This window comes from Hemitrygon akajei, chromosome 13 (assembly GCF_048418815.1).
Source record: "Hemitrygon akajei chromosome 13, sHemAka1.3, whole genome shotgun sequence".
Lineage (NCBI taxonomy): Eukaryota > Metazoa > Chordata > Chondrichthyes > Myliobatiformes > Dasyatidae > Hemitrygon > Hemitrygon akajei.
This window is the reverse complement of record NC_133136.1, coordinates 43,703,285-43,719,157: the sequence shown is the minus strand read 5'-3', so window position 1 is coordinate 43,719,157 and position 15,873 is coordinate 43,703,285. Positions and strand designations below refer to the sequence as shown.

Sequence of the window (15,873 nt, the reverse complement as noted above, 5' to 3'; positions counted from 1 at the left end):
GCAAGCAATAGGTGGATCCATGTGAGGAAAGATTCAAGTTCAAATTCAAGTTTAATTGTCATTCAACCAATACTGCAAAATACATCATTGTTCCTCTGGGGCTGAGGTACAAAACGCAGGACATACAGTCTTTCATAGCACATATAGTTACAATAGAACATACTGTACAGTCACAAAATAATATTAGCCCAAGTCCAAGAGTGACATGGCCTGAAGATTGATGGTGCACGGGACGTTATCCTGGAGCCATGTTTCTGCAAGAACAAGCACACAGCAGTTCCTCGTCTCGCGCTGGTCGGATGCAGATGAAGGCAAATCAGTCTGTCTCATGCTGGGTCAGCCACACACGAAGGCAATCCAGTTTGTTTTCTGGCAAGCAAAAGCAGCACCAATAGGAGAACCAGATTGCAAAGGCCATTTGGTGGGCAGATGGAACCAGGTGTGGGAGGGAAGTCTGGGAGCTGATAAATGGAGACAGCAAAGAGCTTCTGATTATGGAACCCAATCAAAAAGGAAGGTAATAAGTGGAACCAGATAAAAGAGAGTAGAGGGAGATGATAAGAGAGCCAATGGGTTGAGAGTGTGGGTGAAAGGCAGATAAGCCAGGTGGGGGAGGAGAAAGAAAGAGCTCAAAGGGGGGGAGGGGGGTGTTTGGAAAGAAAGTTGTGCATGAGAGACGTGAGTGGATCAGAATAAAACAGAACCTTAATCTAAACATTGGAAAATAATTCAAACATGAAGTACGTAGCCTATTTAATGTCAACTATAACATAGAGACAGAGTGGTTTAGAAACAAGACTTACATTTTAAATATAATCACATGACTTTAATCCATTCTCTTTAACATGTCACATTATTGAGAAGTGATTTGTCAAAAAGGAGGTGCATAAAAGCTTCCCAAGTATATTTTGTGGGTTCTCGAAGTAAAATCTAACAAAGCGGTTGATTAATGGCTCTACAGTAGTCAGGATTATGCTCATATCAGTCTAATCTTAGATCATATTCCTGAACTTCAGATTTTCTCCTTGCATGGGTCTGAAAGCTTAAAACTACAACAGGTGGAAACTCCATAAAAATACTATGTGGAGACAGAAGTTACATTATGTAAGCACTGACATGACTTCGGGCTGTTTCCATAACTTAAGAATTAACTCACTTGTATTCAATTCAGACATGCACGTTGGTAAGACAGTCATTTCACGTGTAAAATATTTGAAGGACCAGAGAATCACATAGTATTTATGACACTTGGCCCATCGTAACTGTTTTGGTCAAAAAGATCTATTTAACCTAATCCCAACACTTGGTACATATGCTCATCCAAGCAAATGCAATTACAAATCCCTTTACAGGCCTGCAAATGTTAGCAATGTAAACTGGCATGAGTTCTAAGTACTGCCATCTATTCTTTCAAAGCACCATTGCTGTTCTAAAAAAAAACAGCAACCCTTCTGTTTTGTCTCAGAACTAAAATGACCCTAATCAAAATCACAAATGGTTTTTACATGCCTTGAACCAAGTTCATTTTCTTTATCCAATCTCTCTGGAGCCTTTATACTATCTATACTACATTCAATCAATAAACCTTCTCGATTTTTCCATTCAGCATCCTGCCTATCATTTCTTTCTTGTTGTGGTGAACTACATATACCTGTCTGGACGTGCCCCCCGCTGGCTGCTCCAGTGGCTCCTCCCACTGACTGTGGCTCCTCCCACAGACCCCGGTATAAAGGCGATTGGGGCCTGAGTCCTGCCCTCAGTCTCCAGGATGTAGCATGGTGGTCAATTGCTGCTTGTTCTTTCTTCCAGCCAATAAAAGCCAATATCTCGCCTCCCGTCTCAGAGAGTTATTGATGGTGCATCACTTGTGTCCTGAAATAGTCAGAGTATCTTCAGTACTGGTTTCTTGTTTTGCCCTTTACTGCCACTATCCAAAGATTTGCGGCCAAGTGCCACATTTTCTCTGTCAATCAGTTCACTGCATTTATCATCTTCTCTCAAGGTGTGGAGGTCCTTGGTCTCCAGATGTACAATCCTTATCCGAAAAGCAAGAGAGGTAATATTTCACTTGCCCCATCACGGAAATGTTCCCACAACCTATGGACTCACTTTCAATTACTCTTCATCTCATGTTCTTGGTATTTATTGTTTATTTATTATTATTATTTCATTCTTTTTGTTTTTGCACAGTTTGTGTCTTTTGCACACTGGTTGAACGCCCAAGTTGGTGTGGCCTTTCATTGATTTGATTATGTTTATTAATCTATTATGGATTTATTGAGTATGCCTGCAAGGAAATGAATCTCAGGGTTGTATATGGTGACATATATGTACTTTGATAATAAACTTACATTGAACTTTGAGGTATTTTGCTTAATCTCACTACTAGTTGTGGATGTGGCAAACAGCAATGTGCACCATGTGCCAAGAGAGTATGGTGAGCTTGTGTTGTGGTGCTTGCTTTGTACATGTGTGCTGGAGATCGTGTTGGAACTGGGAAGTGCTGAAATGTACAGGGAAAAAGTAGAAACTCAGTGGTGTGGAGTCGTAATTCTCCTAATTGTTGAAGAGCAGAATTTTCCATGCACCTGTCAATTTCAGTCGGTTCATAGGATCTTTCTCCTGCATTGCAATTAGCTTCCCCACTTTGTGCTGCTGATATGGCTGCAATCACCGTTTGCAATCGTACACTCAGTGGCCCCTTTATTAGGTACACCTATACACCTCGTCATTAATGCAAATGTCTGATCAGCCAATCATGGGGCACCAACTCCCTGCATAAAATCATGCAGACGTGGTCAAGTTCAGATAATCGGAATGGGAAAGAAATGTGATCTGTGACTTTTATTGTGGAATGATTGTTGGTGCCAGACAGGGTGGTTTGAGTATCTCAGAAACTGCTGATCTCCTGCGAGTTTCACATATATCAGTCTTTACAGTTTACAGAGAATAGTGTGGAATAAAAACACCCAGTGAATGGCAGGTCTGTGGGCAAAAATGCCTTGTTAATGAGAGAGGTCAGCGGGGAATGGCCAGACTGGTTCAAGCTGACGGAAAGGTGACAGTAACTCAAATAACCACACGTTACAGCAGTGATGTGCAGAAGAGTATTTTTGAATGCATGACATGTCGAACCTCGAAGTGGATGGGTTACAGCAGCAGAAGACCATGAACACGCACTCTGTGGCCACTTTAGTAGATACAGGAGGTAGCCAATAGTTACCGTGTGCACTTTCAGCCAACAGCTTTGCTCAACCTGCACCCTATTGACATAATACAATTTTCCCACCTTCTGAACACAGGCCACAAAAACAGAGTGTGTTGCATCTTATTGAAGTGATGGTAGACTTAATATGTTACCAAGCCATATGTGAAAGCTGGAAAGAAACTGTTTAAGATTTGCTGCTGAAGTCTCTGAAGTCAATTAAACCTCCAACTGTCACTTCCATAACATTACAGGGTTGCCAATAAGAAGATAATTGCACAATGTAGATTTATTCAGTTCAGTGGCAATTATCTGGTTAGCACCGAGGCAGCAATTCTGTCTAACCGAGACTAGTTAAGGCTACTGATGCCTTTTTGTGGTTTGCTGATGCTTCAATATAACAAGCTCCAATAAAGATGCAAAATTTATGCTGCCCTTCAATAAATGTATGATATGAATAATGTTTACTTCAACTTACACATTTAAAGAAATTATATTCTTCAACAAGAATTTTTATCTTTTTTAGGAGATGGAATGTGCCAGTTTGAAAGTCCTATGATACCTTTCATATTCCTGTTGGAGCATATTGTTCAGGTACTCTTGAAGTCTCAGTTTTGTAAGATGAGAGCATAATTGGCACATTTGCAAAATCAAACCAAAAAAACTGCAGATACTGGAACCTAAAACCACAAGCAAAAAGTACTGTGAATATTCAGCCAGTCAGGCTACATTGTGGGAAGAGAAACAGAGTCAACGTTTCCGGATAGCGACGCCTCATCAGAAGGATTATTAGGAATATCTTGCTGTTGCTTGATCAATGTTCAGATAGGTTGACGTGCACGAAATAATCAAAATTCTTGTCATGAAGGCACTGCTAAATCTTTCTTTCTAAAAGAAGGAAAAGATTGTAACAGCCTATTGGAGAATGGCTACTGGTAATTTAACTATTCATGAATTGTTTATATATTACTACTATGTTCCTTTGATTAATAGACAATTCAAGCACACTTCAAGCACTGGATGCATGTTAAATTTACCCATAGCTTCAAAGTTCAAAGGTTCAAAGTAAAGGTATCAAAATACATATATGTTACCATATACAACCCCGAGATTCACTTTCTTGTGGGCATACACTGTAAATCCAAGAAACACAATGAAATCAATGAAAGACCACACCCAGACAAATAGCCAATGTGCAAAAGACAACAAACTGTGCAATTACAAAAGAAAGAAAATAATAATAATAATAATAATTAATAAATAAATGAGCAGTAAATGTCAAGAACGTGAGATGAAAAGTCCTTGAAATTGAGTCCATAGGTTGCAGAAACAATGAACGAGGAGAGCGAAGTTGAATGAAGTTATCCCCTCTGGTTCAAAAGCCTGATGTTTGAGGCGTAATATCCATTCCTGATCACAGCAGCAAGAAGAGAGCATGCTGTAGCACATGTAGTGGTGTGGATGCTGAGGCTCCTGTACCTTCTTCCTGATGGCAGCAGTGGGAAGAGGTCATGGCCTGGATGGTGGGGGTCCTTGATGACGGAGGTTGCTTTCCTATGATAGCACTCCCTGTAGATGTGGGGAGGGCTTTACCAGTAATAGTTTGGGCAGTATCCACAAATTTTTGTAGGCTTTTCTATTCAAGGGCATTGGTGTTTCCATACCAGGTTGTGATGCAATCGGTCAATATGCTCTCCACCATGGTGAATCTTTGCAAACTCCTAAGGAAGTAGAAGCACTGCTGTGCTTTTTACTTAGTGACATTTACAGCCTAGATCCAGGGCAGATCCTCTGAATGATAACACCGAGGAATTTAAAGTTGCTGACCCTCTCCACCTCTGATCCACCGATGAGGACTGGCTCATGGACCTCTGTTTTTCGCCCAGTGAAGTCAATAATAAGCTCCTTGGTCTTGCTGACATTGAGTGAGAGATTGTGTTGTGGTACCACTCAGCCAGATTTTCAAGCTCCCTCACTAGCTTTGATTTGGTCAATGACAGTAGTACCGTCAACAAACTGAAATATGGCATTGGAGCTGTGTTTAGCCTCACAATCATACGTGTAAAGTGAGCAGAGCAGGGGGCTAAACACACAGCCTTGTAGTGTACCTGAGCTGATGGAAATTATGGAGGAGATGCTTTTGCAAATCTGAACTATCTGATGTCTGCAAGTGAGGAAATTGTTGAGGATCCAATTGCACAAGGAGGTGTTGGGGTCAAGGTATTGATTAGTTTTGAGTGAATGTTAGTATTGAATGCCGAGCTGTAGTTGATGAAGAGCATCCTGATGTATGCATCTTCACTTTCTAGATGATTCAGGGTTGAGTGACAAGTCAATGAAATGACATCTGCTGTGAGCCAGGCATCATCTACGGTAAAAAGTACAGTCGATGTTTCGGGCCAAAACCCTTCATGAGGACTGGAGGAGCAGATTTGAAAGGTGGGGGAAGGGAGAGAGAGAAACACCAGGTGATAGGTGAATCTTGGAAGGCGAGGGATGAAGCAAAGAGCTAGGAAGTTGATTGGTGAAAGAGACAGAAGGCCATGGAAGAAAGAAAAAAGGGGGGGTGGGTTTAGGAGCACCAGAGGGTGGGGATGAGCGGGCAAGGAGATAACACGAGAAAGGGAAAAGGGGATGGGAAATGGTGAGATGGGGGGCAGTGAAGGCATTACTGGAAGTTTGAGAAATTGATATTCATGCCATCGGGTTGGAGGCTCCCCAACTGGAATATAAGGTGTTGTTCCTCCAACTTAAATGTGGTCTTATCATGAGTGGTGGAGAGTTCAGAATGAGAATGGGAAGTGGAATTAAAATGGGTGGCCAGTGGGAGATCCTGCTTGTTCTGGCGCACAGCGCGTAGATAGCCACTGGAAGCTCTCAGTGTGGCCACCTGTATATTGGTAGTGCTCCCGGTGTGCCCTCCTGTATATCGGGAGACCCGACGTAGATTGGGAGACTGAGTTCCTCCTGCATTTTGTGTGTGTTGCTTGGGTTTCCAGCACCTGCAGACTTTCTCTTGTTTATGAGATCTGCTTTGGTCCTATTGCTCTGGTAGGGAAACTGGAGTGGACCCAAATCACTTCTCAGGAAGGAGTTGATATGTTTCAACCTCTCAAAGCACTTCATCACAGTGGATAGTCATTCAGGTTACCACATTCTTCTTCGGCACCACTGTAATAGAAGCCTGCTTGAAGCAGGTGGGTATCTCAGACTGCCAAAGCAAGAGGTTAAAGGTTTCAGTGAACACTCCAGCCAGTTGATCAGCACAGGTCTTTAGTATTCAGCCAGGGACCCCATCTGTGCCAGATGCCATCCATGGGTTCATCCTCCTGAAGGATGCTCTCATATCAGGCGCAGAGACTAAAATCATTGAAGGCTGTGGAAGTTTGTGAAGTTTTCTCCATGTTTTGACAGTCTAAGTGGCATAGAAAGCACTGAGCTTATCTGGGAGCAAAGCCTTGTTGAATCAAGTTTGGTCTAGAATCACTGTGTTGTATATGAGATGGCTTTCCAGAGATCGTACCTGGACCTCTTGTATCTTAATTGGTTGCCAGATCTGAATGCCACTGATCTGGACCTCAGCCATTTGCAGATCCCATGGTTCATTCAGGGCTTCTGGTTGGGGAAGACTGAATGATTTTGTGGGGACACACTTGTCAATGACTGTTTTTATAAAGTCCGTGACAATCATGCATTCATTCAGATCCTCTGATGAGTCCTTGTACACAGCCCTGTCCAGCAACAGAAGCAATCCCATAGCTGCTCCTCAGCCTGCAACTACCTCTTTGTTGTCCTTAGCTCTGGCGCCTCATAGTTTGCAGTGGGGCCCTTCCCTGACCTCAACTCTCTGTCCTTTTGTAATACCGACACTGATCTGTTCTGTTTCCAAACATATTATTTCACTGGTTTTTCAGATCTTTTATGACTAATCTATCTCAGCACTCTCTATGGTGAATTGTGGGTTCTACACAGCTGTACTCCAGAGCTGAGTATCAGCCTCACTTCTTCATGCACTTGGAAGACAAGCAAACACCATCTTCATTTGTGGCAGTCAATATTCAGCTGAGTCACAAAGCAGTTCAAATACAAGGGCTAACCATGGGCCAGACAGTTTCTCTAAAACTATTTATTTTTCCCAGAGCAGAAATGGCTAATACCAGGGGGATATAATTTTAAGGTAATTGGAGGAAAGTGTAGGGGGAAGACAGAGGCAATTTCTTTACACACATGGAATGCCCTGCCAATGGTGGTGTTAAAAGGAATATATATTAGGGGCATTTAAGAAACTCTTAGTTAGACTCATGGATGATAGAATAATGGAGGGCTATTTAGAAGGAAGGGGTTAGCTGATCTTAGAGTAGGTTAAAATGTTGGCACCACATTGTGGGCCAGAGGGCCTGTACTGTGCTGCAGTGCTCTATGTTCTTTAAGGAGCAGACTCCCCAAAATCTTAAAATAATGGCTATATTTAACCCAAATATACATATATCACACGATTACTCTTATTAAAAACTGAAAAATGTTAATGTATCCAGGTTGCATATTTAGATTCATTAGCTTATCCTAAGGTATTCACAACTGTATTTTAAATTTGCAAAGCTCTCTTTAATACATATAGTCAACGTACTTGCAAATGAGAAGTTTAAAATGCTAATCTCTGAACTTACAAATATGATAGTTTAAACATCCAATTTTCAAAGCTGCATGTGCAAATGGGCTCTCGGATCACATTAATTGGTGAGATCTCCCTCTACAGCCAAATCTATATTCCTGTGGTGTTCTTTCTGTCTCTGTCTTCGTGCAGCACTGTGCTCTGGATCCCACCTGTAAGCAGAAAATATGAAGAAATTCACATTGCTAGAAAACAAAGCAAAGTAGCTTTAAATGGCAGGAGACTGAAATCTGTTAATATTAGAGGGACTCCTGTAAGTTAACGTGCTGATAGAGCAAGTAGTCATGATGGTAGATAGAACATTGGTCTTCGTTGCAAAAGGATTAGAGTAAAATAGTAGAAACATCTTATCATAAATGCTTTGGGCTCCAGTGGACTGCACTTGGAATATTTTGCATGGGTCTACCTAAGTAAAGATATAGAGAGAATGGAACAAATTTGCACTGGATTGAATCCTAGCATTGAAGCACTCTATAAGCAGCCAAGCAGATTGCCCTATATTGACTACCATTCAGAGGAATGAGATGTGTATTCATTGAAACATACAAATTTTTTATGGAGCTTGATTAGGAAGACACTACATGATAATTCAGCTGAGTGAATGTCTCAACCTTCATAATTTCCACAAAAATGTCGAAGAAGTTTATTAGACATGACCACTAACCAACAAATCTGAGATGGCCATTTCCTGATAAAGATGCCTTTCTAAATGAAGGTTTTTTCTATTCCTCAGGATTGATTCCTATAATTTGTCCACAGTAAATAACATTAATTCAAAACTGTGAAGCAAAAGACCGCAAATGCTGAAAATCTAAAATAAAAACAGAAAATGCTAGAGATTCTCAGCAGGACAGGAAACCTTTAGAGACAGTAAGTTAATCACAAGGACATCTAAACCAGAAGTTTTTCATGCTCTTTTTTTGGTTTGTAAGTGTCCTTCTTACTTTCACACTTCTTTAGATTTCTGCAGTCTTAAATTATTATCTCTTATAATATCATATCTCAGCTCTCTGGAATGATTGCCCTATTTGTAGATGTGTCACAAATTCGCCTGCTGATTTGTTTCTTCTAATACATTTGGATGATTTGCAAATCTGTATTCTCCTCAGATAGTCCTTTGAATCAAGAGTGATTTGTTTCTATTCTGTTTCTGAGCCAGTGGCAAGCCTGTGACCTATATTATACCATAAGGATCAGTGCAGGGATATTTTATGTTTATGTTATTGGAATTGGAATTGATTCAAGATTCAAGATTGTTTAATGTCATTTCCAATACACTAGTTTAAAGGAGAACAAAATAATTGTTACTCCAGATCCGATGCGTTGCAACAAACCACAATGAAATAAAGAATACAGTAATAAAAAAACACAATTAATATAGATATATAAGATAGTTCATATACATAGATTGTTTGTATGGACACAGGAGTGACTCAGACAAGAAATTACAAGGTAATGGTGGTGGATGGCTTAGTGGGTGGAGGTGTTGATCAGCCTTCTCTCCTGGAAAAAGTAACTGTTTCTGAGTCGGAAGGTCATGGTGTGGATGCTACATTGCCTCCTCCCCGACGGGAACAGGACTAACAGTCCCTGAGCAGGGTGGGTGAGACCCTTCATTAAGTTACTGGCCCTGTTCCGGCACCTTTCTGTATATACGTCCTTGATGGTCGTTAGGCTGGTGCTGGCAACGCTTTGGGCAGTTTTGACTACCCGTTGCAGGGCCTTTCTGTCTGCCACAGTGCAGTTTCCATACTATGCAATGACTCAGCTTGTTAGGATGCTTTCTGTGGTGCATTTGTAGAAGGACATGAGTATATATGTGCATAGTCCGGCTCTCTTCAGCCTTCTCAGAAGGTAGAGGCATTGGTGACCTTGGCTGATTGTGTAGGATGTGTTCTAAGACCAGAATCAGAATCAGAATCAGGTTTATTATCACCGGCATGTGTCGTGAAATAAGTTTACTTAGCAGCAGCTTCAATGCAATACATAATATAGAAGAAAAAAATAATAACAATAGATATATAAATCACTTACACTATACGTATACTGAATAGATTAAAAATTGTGCAAAAACAGAAATAATATATATTTAAAAAGTGAGGTAGTATTCACGGGTTCAATGTCCATTTAGGAATCAGATGGCAGAGGGGAAGAAGCTGTTCCTGAATTGCTGAGTGTGTGCCTTCAGACTTCTGTACCTCCTACCTGAGGGTAACAGTGAGAAAAGGGCATGCCCTGGGTGCTGGAGGTCCTTAATAATGGACGCTGCCTTTCTGAGACACATTTCCTACTTTGTAGGCTAGTACCCAAGATGGAGGTGACTAAATTTATGACCCTCTGCCCCTCTGCAGCTTCTTTTGGTCCTGTGCAGTAGCCCCCCCACCCCCATACCAACAGTGATGCAGCCTGTCAGAACGCTCTCCATGGTACATCTTGAGTGTTCTTGTTGACATACCACGAGAGGTTATACAAGATATGCACTCCCAGGAATCCAAAACTGCTCAGTCTCCACTGCTGATGTAAAGAGGGATGAGAATGGTGTGAGTTCTCCTGCATTTGATAGCACCTCCTTTGTCTTGTTGACATTGAGGAAGAAGTTATTTGCCTGGCACTAGGCCTTGAGCTCTTCCACCTCCTCTCTGTAGGCTGTCTCATCATTGTTGGTGAAGAGCCTCACCACCTCCACCTCAGGAGTTTGGCCAAGCAGTCATGTGTGGGCAGAGTGTACAGCAATGGGCTCAGCACACAGCCCTGAGAGGCACCTGTGTTGAGGTTGAGAGAGGAGTGATGGTGCAACCTGACTGAAGCCTGTTGGTTAGGAAGTCTAACACCTAGTTGCACAGTAGAGTATTTAGACTGAGGAATAAGAGTATGTTCAATCAGATCTGTGGGACAATAGTGTTTAAAGCCAAACTGAAATCCAGAAACAGCATTCGGAGAGTATGCACACCCGCTCACTGAAGTGTTTACTGACACCTTCAACACTTCACTCAGTCAAGCTGGTGCCCTCACATGCTTCAAATCAACCTCCATCAAATATTATACTCAGACACTGTGAAAAGCTTGTCCTGCCTGCTCTTCATACAGGTAGAATAACAATGTAGAATAAAGTATAACTGCAGAGAATGTGCAATGCAGGTAAACAGTGTGGTACAAGATCATAATCAGTTAGATTGTGAGGCTGAGTTGAACTTATACTACTAGGGAACTATTTAATAGTCTTATAGCAGTGGGGTTTAAACTCTTCTGCAGCCTGGTGGTAGGTGATGCACCATCAATAACTCTCCGAGACGTGAGGCGAGATATTGGCTTTTATTGACTGGAAGAAAGAACAAGCAGTAATTGACCACCATGCTACATCCTGGAGACTGAGGGCAGGGCCCAGGCCCCAATCGCCTTTATACCGGGGTCTGTGGGAGGAGCCACAGGAGCAGTCAGCGGGGGGGCGTGTCCAGACAGGTATATGTAGTTCACCACAGTAGGTGCTTTCAAGCTTTTGTACCTTCTGCCCAATGAGAGAAGTCCAGGGAAGGTGAGGTGTTAGGTTATGCTGGCTGCTCTTCTGATGCAGTGAAAAGTATAGGCAGAATCTATAGAGGAGAGGCTGGTTTCCATGATGTGCCGAGCTTTGCCCACAACTCTGCAATTTCATCCAGTCACATGCAGAGCAGTTGAAATACCAAGCTATTACGCATCCAAATAGGATTCTTTCTGTGGTACATGTAGGAAATATGCCCATTCACATTATTTTGCAGATAGCAAGAAAAGTATCAGATGGAGGGTATGACAGAGCAGTGGCAAATGGAATTTAATCCCAACGACTGTGAGGTGATACATTTTGAGAAGCCACATAAGGAGAAACAACACATTTTATTTTCCCAGGGAACTGGTACTAAAAACAAGAGGACATATTTTTACGATCCCAGGCAAGAGATTTCAAAGGGACATCAGAAGCAGCTTCTTCATACAAAGGGTGGTGCGGATTGGAATTGGTGGTTGAGGCAGGCATATTAACAATGTTTAAAAGCCATCTAAGTAAGTAATGGATAGGAGAGGTGTTGAGAGCCATGGGCCAAATGCATCCAGATGGGACTAGCTCACTGGGCAACACAGTTGATATGAAAATACTGGGCCGAAGGATCTGTTTCCATGCTGTATGACTCTGATAGAAAAACAGGGGTGGTTGCCTAATACTACAGCATGTTATAGATCAGCTAAGAAGTTGTGTGGAGCAATGGTAAATGGAATTTAATCTTGACAAGTGCAGGGTGATGCATTTTGAGAAGGCAGATAAGCAGAGGTTGTACACTGTAAATGATAGAACCCAAGGGAGTGGCTATGAATAGTGGGGTCCACTGATCACTAAATGTATCAGCACAGCTGGTTAATGCTGGAAAAGGCAAATAGGGTGCTTGTCATCATTAACAATAGTGCAGGAGTGCTGGAATGTATGTTAACACTATAAAACTTTGGCCTCATCTAGAGTAATGTGTACAGTTCTGGTCTCTGCACTATAGGAAGGATGTGATTGTGTCAGAGAGGATGCAAGATTCACCAAGCTGCTGGCTGGATTGGAGCATTTCAGTTATAAGTAAAGACTGGATAAGCTGTTTTTTTTCTCTCTCAAATGGAGGAGAGACTTGATAGGTGTAGGTAAATTTATAAGGGGGATAGTGTTGATAGCAAATATCTTTTTTCTCATGGTGAGAATGTCAAAGGCAAGAGGACAGGATTTAAGGAGAATGTAAGGACGTTTAGAGGAGAGCTGAGAAGAAGTTTCTTTTTACACTAAGGGTGAATAGAATCGGGAACGCGCTGAATGAAGAGGAGTAGTGGAAGATATTCTCACAAGGTTTAAGCATCTAGCCAAATGCTTGAATTGGCAAGACATAGGATACTGATGTATTGCTGGTAAACAGGATTGCGGTGTAAATAGTTTTAACAGGCAGCGCGGATGTGGTAGGTTGACGGGCCTGTTTCAGTGCTGTATGACTCTCTATGCTTCCAGTCGTGCTCTCTGTCCCTCTCTCACTGCACACCATACAGGGAATCTTTGTGTTACAGGAGGTCACATTCCTACAAAATTATCCAAATTTTAATTTTCTGTGATGTGAAGCCATATCAGCTGTGTGTGCATCAAAAATGTGAGTTGAAGAAACAATAAAAATTGACAAACATTCCATGAGAGTGATTTTTTACTGTGTATCTCAGATTTCTTAGTAGCGATTTGTAAATTACATTAGGTAAAAAATTCCATTACCTTAATTGCTGTAATGAAGGTTTTGTCTGTAAACTGTTGCCAATTTTTGTCTCCCTTCTGTTGTGGTCCTTTCATTCTATCAGGGTTACACTTTATGGTTATGCTGATATGTTTTTGTCTATGATCTTGATTTTCCAGAACAGCTTTGCTTCTGTTGATACAACTATTATGACCCCATTCCATTCAAAATCCCTGCTGCCACTGTGCTCTACAGCTTCTGCTCACAACTCTTTGATTCCAAAGTAAATACAGCCTCAGCTTTTGTTGGCTGCAGTTCTGACAACTAAACCTACTAGTTATTTGCTTTCAAAGAATGTTCTCAATGCTTCTCCCAGGTCTCTAAATCTCCAATCCTTGGTCAGGTTATCAACTCCCACTTTGATCCTTTGCAGTGAGATCTTGAACCAAGGTATGAGGTGCAAAATGTATTTATAACTTTCCAAACTCTTCAACTTGGTATAACGAGGGAGATTTTCTTCTGGTGCCAGTGCATTACGAACTGCTCCATAGTCATCATGTTTTCTCATTCTTTCCTCACGGCTCTTCCTGTTTGCTGATGCTGCAGTATTTTCAATTGCTTCTATTTTTTGCAGTTGCTTCTGAGCTATAATCGTAAATGCTCCAAGGAAGAAGGTCCCTCACCTCCTTTACCTTTGGAATCTCCTATCTCACCTCACTGTCCTTAGTCAGTTTGTTTTGGCTATTAAATTGCCATTCCTGGTCATGGGCCTGTCCCTGTTCACATTTCTATGCGATTCTGCGAGGCTTTTTGTTTCTCCTGCTGGTTACAAGGTAAAACCTGTACAGATCTGTTCTACTTAGCATAGTGATTAAATCTCTAAAGATTTAGTTTCCTAATCCAATCTAACCCTAATAATGCTGGCTTTTGGCTACAGTTTGCTGTAGTGTTATTTGCAGCTCCACTTCCCATTTACCTCAGCCATGTGCACCTTATTTATCCCGGTATTGAATCAGAATCAGGTTTATTATCACTGGTATAAGACGTGAAATGTGTTATGTGGCAGTAGTACATTGCAATATACATTAATAAAAACAGTAAATTACAATAAGAAGTACATCTAAACAGTAGTGCAAAAAGAGAAATAAAAAGTAATGAGGTAGTGTTTATGGACTCAATGCCCTTCAGAAATCTGATGGCAGAGGGTAAGAAGCTATTCCTGAATCACTGAGTGTAGTAAGGAGAAGAGGGCATGTCCTGGGATATGGGGGTCCTTATTGACTGCTCTACAGGAAGGACGTGATTGTGTCAGAGAGGATGCTCCTTGAAGATATCCTGGATGCTGAGAAGGCTCATGCTCATGATGTACTCCTGCAAAGTATATGTGTGGTAAGACTTTACTCTTATTAGCACAATATAACAGCTGGAGCACACACACTATTACATTGTCTGGGCCATTTATGTTATGTTGTATTTCTTTGTTTTCATGCAAACCATGGGCTGGAATTGTAGGTGTTGGCCATATTTGCATCTGAGAGTTATGCGAAATGTCCAATTTTATAACAATACCAGACTATTTTAAATACACATATTGAAGTGGTATGCCTTCCCTGGCATCAGGACCTTCAGATTTCTGCAATCATGTGATTGGGGAATTTACTACGTGTGAGGGTCCTGTTCTTAGTTGGTTTCCTGCTGAAACAGCCATATATCCCATCATTTCCTTATGAAATAGGAGTCACTTTGGTGCTTCACGTCTCTGACTGGTCACAGAGCAACCCATTTCTCCACTTTGTGCTCACATTCCCACAAATGCCCTCTACCTCCCAGGTTTTACCACCCACCTAGGCACAATAGCAATTTACAGTGGTCAATTAACGTACCAACCCACATGTCTCTGAGATGTGGGTGGAATCCACAGTACCCGTAGGAAACCCTCAAGGTCATATACACACGCACCAGAGGTCAGGATGGAAACTGGGTTGCAGGAGTTGTGAGGGAACAGCTCTACCAGCTGCACCACTGTATCATAATGAATGCCCACAGGCCCAGATCCAAATGGAGATATCATATCTGACGTGACAGCACTACCAATTGCTACTATTAACGTAGTTAATTGTTCACCTCAGGAGGCCAGTTAAGAGACTGCCTGACATTTTCTAAAACAAATCCCTTAAGTGGTCAGCAGCTACATTTAGAGACAGAAGCAACTGTAGATGCTTATCATCTTCCAGTCCTCAGTTTGAATGGAGACATACACTTCTAAATGCACATCAAAGCAAGTTGCAAGATATAACTAACAAGAAGTAACAGTGCACAGAAATACTTAAGTTGCTTGAAGGGAGAGAGCCTCTCTGCTCTGGAAAGGAAAACAAAGCATTATGAGTTGTCTGTCATTTGCAGTGAATTTTGTCCCTGCACATTTCCTTGTAACAGCTTGCGCTGTCATGTGGTAATCATGCCACCTTTATACCATGTTCTCAGTGTGGATCATTTGTACAATGCATGGCCGCATCCTGATCAAAGTATGGTAAGACACATGACAGGCAGTTTCTCATGAGTCTAAATAGGGTGAGTGATGCCAACAGACTCAATAAACTTATTGGAAAGGCTGGTTCTGTTACACACACTGGAGGCTGTGGTAGAACAAAGGACCCTACAGAAAATTCTGGCATTTCTGGACGACGTTTCTCACCCTCTGTATGCCAGCCTGGCTGAACAGAGGAACACTTTTAGTAACAGACTAAGAAAAGTACAGTAATCCAAAGAGCGCTATA

At 41.6% G+C, this 15,873-nt stretch overlaps 1 long non-coding RNA gene across 1 annotated transcript in view; it reads right to left on the bottom strand.

Annotated features, from left to right (window-relative positions):
* Nucleotides 1–210: 210 nt before the first annotated feature.
* Nucleotides 211–15,873, bottom strand: part of LOC140737824 (uncharacterized) — a 32,469-nt gene continuing 16,806 nt past the window's right edge. The window contains exons 2-3 of the long non-coding RNA XR_012101255.1: nucleotides 7,873–8,029; nucleotides 211–369 (exon numbers count right to left, since the gene is read on the bottom strand). This is a non-coding gene — a long non-coding RNA (uncharacterized lncRNA). The remainder of the gene's footprint in view (nucleotides 370–7,872; nucleotides 8,030–15,873) is intronic.